We start from the raw sequence: 4,373 nt of genomic DNA, 5'->3' as shown, positions 1-4,373 counted from the left end.
ACCCAGGGCAAGGGACTTAACACTATTTGCCTTAATTTCCTCATCTGTAAAATGAGCTAAGAAAGAAATTGCAAATCACTTTCTTTGCCAAGAAAATTCCAACTGGGATCATGAAGAGTCAGATAGGACTGAAAATGATTGAACAGCAAATGTGCCTAGCATTGAGCTGAGTCCTGGGGATGCAAAGAAAATGAAAAGACATTTTCTCCTCTCAAAGAGCTGCTATTGTTATTGTTATGGTCATCATTACCATCATACTCATCTGTTGTTAGCCATTTTTTCCCTATAAATGTTTAGATCCTCAGTTTTCCAATCTGTAAAATCAGGATGAGTCAAGGACTAAGCTGGGTTTCAAATACAGCCTTTCCAGCTACAAATCGAGTCCTCCTTCTTTTCAAAGCATCATGCCTTGCCTTTGGCGTGGGTCCAGGTAAGGAAGATCAGCTTTTGACTTCCTAGTCAGACATTTACTAGCTAAGACCATGAGTAAGTCATTTCCTCTCCTTCTGACTCAACTTCCCCATTTGTGAAATGATGATCTCAATAGTTCAGTGTCTGCTTTCCAGGGTTGTTATAAGTCTTGGGTAGGCATGGGATCTCCTTGACTTGAACCCGTTTGTCGTGGCTAGCAGTGGACTTTGAAATCCGAAGGTCCCAGTGGGATTCTTGACTCCAACGTGGTCTTACTACAAACGCCTTTACAAAGGGGGCCTCATGTTCCCCGTCTGTAAAAAGGAAGCGTTGGGACAAAGGGTCTCTACGTCCCCTCCGGGGCTGAAGGCGTAGGATTCTAAGGTCCTTCCCTCCTCTTCTTCCCTCCCTCTCTCCCTCAGCCTGATCTCTGCTGTCTTAGAAAGAGAGGCCCCGAGAAGGGGGCTTCCCAGCTCTGGGCTGTGAAGGAGGGGGAACCAAGGCAGTCGGTGGACGCTGAACAAAGGATTGGAGAAGCCCAAGATGGCGGGAAGTGGATTGGCAAAGCCGAGGAGGGAGAGGTCAATGAGGAGGAGGTGTCAGGGAAAGAGAAGCTTCTGGCTCAGCCTGGAGCCTTCGAGCTTTCCCGTTTCCTTAGCTATGGGCTCTCTGCTCCCCTGGATTGTGAGGCAGATGAGGGAAGGGCAGGCACTCCCCCCATGATGACTCAAGTGATCTCTCTCCGGGGGCTTAGCCAAGCCCCCAAGCTCGCCCAAGCCTTCCCAAGGTGAAACGAGAAGGGGGAGGAAAGGAGGAGGACGTGGGCATGTCCAGCTGGAGAAGTCAGACCCAGGAGCCGTCTCCACGTATCTGAGCGACTGTCACAAGCATGAAGGACTCGGTTTGAGTTTTGTGACCCCAGAGGGCAGAACCAGCCAAGAGCGCCGGAGTGAAGCTGCCAGGCGGTGACTTTGGATTTGTATCAAAGGGGGAAAAACCTCCCTAAGTGCTGGCCCGGAGCTGGCTGCCCTGGGGGGCCACTTGTAGAGGGGGCAGCTGGATCAGGTGTCTCGGGGACGGCGCTTAAGTAACTGAAGAGGCAGAACGATGCCAGGAATCGATGACTGTGTTGTTGTTCAGTCAATTCTGCCTCTCCGTGACTCCATGTGGGGTCTTCTTAGCAGAGATATGGGAGGGGTTTATCATTTCCTTCTCCAGCAAATTTTCCAGATGAGGAAACTGAGGCAAACAGGGTGCAGTAACTCACCTAAGGCGATCTAGCTGGTCTATGGCTCAGGCAGATCTGCACTCAGTTCTTCCTGGCTGCAGGACCAGAGCTCCATCTACTGCAACACGTTCGCTGCCCCAAACGACGACTTGAAGTTAGGAAAACCTGGGCTTGAATCCCGCCTCACACTCAATAATGGGGTGCCCGTGGGCCAGTTACTTCCTGGCTCTCCGCTTCAATCTCCTTAGCTATAAAGTGAAGAGGCTGGACTCAGGGAGCCCTCAAAGGACATCCTCTGAGTTGTTCCAGGTCGCCCAGGTTACAGATGGGGAAACTGAGACTCCGGGGATGGACGGTGCACCCTGACGGAAGATCTGGCTGATCCCCATCGGAATCCTCCCTCCCTGTAGCACACACACAAGCACAAGGTGCTTCCTGGGAGCTGGGCTGGTCCAGGCAGGGCGACTGCAGCTGAGGCTGTCTGCTGAGCCATCAGACATTTGGGAGTTCCTGGCAAGAGCTGCCTTCCCTCCCAAGCTAGGCTGGCCTCGTGCATCCTCTGTAGAACACTCATCACTCCCATGTTAAGGTGTGGAACGAGCTTTTCTCACGGCCCCATGAATCCAGCCCTCGCGGATGAGGACGCCGAGGCTCGGAGGGAGCAAATGACCGGCCCAAGTCAGAGCTAGTCAGCGGGAACACGAACGAGAGCCCGATCTAAGGAGTGAGGAGCAGAGATGGGGCGCCCTTTACAGAGGGCTCCTCTGCTGCTGCCCGTTTCCTTCAGCCCAGGCTCTGCGGGCCTGCTGGTATACCGTCTCCCCCAGAGGGGGGAAGCCCGACTTCTACCAGTTAGGGGAGAGCTCGATGGGATGGGGAGCATGAGGGGTCGGGCTCTCTTTGCCCAGCACCTATCCCCGTCCCTGACACCCCAAATGCTTGTGAAACAGCCAGTTAATGGAAAGAGGCGATGCTCCTCCCTGCAGGCTGGGGACCGAGATGTCGAGGCTCTTGGCGAGCTGGGAGGTCAGAGACGGGGCACCCTTTGGGGCGTCTGGGCTTTGTCTTTTCTAGCTTCGTCCCTTCCTCCTTGGGGGACAGCATCTTCCTGGAGGAGCCTGTCAGGGAGCCCCGGAGGCCTCCAGCGGCCGCTCCCCACGGCCAAGCCCTGGCCAGGAGAGCCGCTCCGAACCGGCCGCGTGGGCAGAACTAGACGTCTTGAGCGGAGCCCTGCGGGGCCGCCTTCTCCTCGCCCTCCACTCCCGGCGGCTCTCTGGGACTTGGTCCTGGCAAGCTCTGGAGAGAAGCTGGGGCGGGAAAGGGGGCGCCGCGGGCTGCCGCAGCCTTTCATTTTAGGGGAGGCAGGAGCGGCGCCCCCTGCGCCGAGGCATGAGGGGGATGGTCATCACAGCGAGCCCCTGGGAGCTCGGGGAGACCCGGCCGGCCAGGAGCCGGAGGCTGAGCCTGAAGGACGTGCCCAGAGCCCGCCCATCGGCCCCGGGCGGCCTCGCGGTCCTAGCATCGGCAAAGAAGCCCAGCGGGGCCCCAAGAGCATCCCGGAAGAGAGAATGGCCGAGGGGGCCGAGACGGACGGTCCTCCTCGCTGGACGAGAGCCGGGTCCAGACGTCTGTCCGTATTTCCGGCGTAGACGCTCCCAGACGCCCCCATCCACGCTCTCCCCCACGCTCTCCCCCGCATCTCCATCCTAGGCACGCTGGGGGCGCGGAAGCCCAGCACCGACCCCCCTCTGCCCCGCCCCAAAACGTGCACATCCAGAACGTTCCTGGATGGAACGTCCGACCTTTGAGGCCAGCCTGCGGACAGGCATCCATTGCGATGAGGGCCTGCGCTGGGTGAGAAGCGGAAAAGAAGGGAAGGAAGAAGCGCGCTTCACGGGACCCCCACACCGTACAGCTGCAGGAACAAAGGCAAACAGAGGCGGAATGTCCTGCCGGGGCCACATAGCTCATAGGGGCGAAGGCTGGATTTGAACTCGGGTCTTTCTGACTCCAGGCCCAACAGCGCCACCCACCTGCCTTCCTATCAAATGGGAAGCCAATCGAGAGTCCCCTGGTCGAGAGTCCTAGAAAACTCGTGGCCCTCCCCAGTGTGCTGTGTGGGGAAGGCCCACCAAGCGTCCTGCTGTGAGGCACTAGAGGAGGGCGGAGATCCTGGCCTCCCCCCTCCGGGCTCCAGGGGGCCGTCCTGGCAGAAGGACGTGTCGGGCTCCGTGGCTTGAGAACTGCTGATCCCGGGAGCTGAGCCCTCCTTCCCTGAGCCTCCAGGCACGGTGCCAGCGTCCTCCCTTCCTTCCCTCCCCTCCCCACTTTGTGGCTCTCCCTCCAGGCTCCCCCTCCTGAGGGAGGGACCTTCTCTCCAGACAAAAGGGGAGGCTCGGCCCCTCTCTGGGCCCCTCCTCGGCCATAGGACCCCCGAGGGCTCCCTGAACAAGGGAACGTCCAGGTTTTCCTGTCTCCCCACAGCCTGTGATTAGCCTGGAAAGTTCCTGCTCCAAACAGTGGCCCCTCCCGGAAACGCCGAGCGGGCCTCCGGGCCTCCCGGGGCTCCGGGCCTCCGGGTTTCCCGGGGTTTCTCCTCTCCGGGTTTCCTGGGGCTTCGCCTCTCCGGGTTTCCTGGGGCTTCGCCTCTCCGGCGTCCTCAGGGAAAGCCAATAAGGCCCGGATCCCCGTCCACCTTGTCCGAGGCCCGCGCCCCGAGGCTCGGAGGACATCC

Source organism: Monodelphis domestica, chromosome 1 (assembly GCF_027887165.1).
Source record: "Monodelphis domestica isolate mMonDom1 chromosome 1, mMonDom1.pri, whole genome shotgun sequence".
In the NCBI taxonomy this organism is placed as follows: domain Eukaryota; kingdom Metazoa; phylum Chordata; class Mammalia; order Didelphimorphia; family Didelphidae; genus Monodelphis; species Monodelphis domestica.
The sequence above is the reverse complement of the archived record's forward strand: the minus strand, read 5'-3'. Positions refer to the sequence as shown.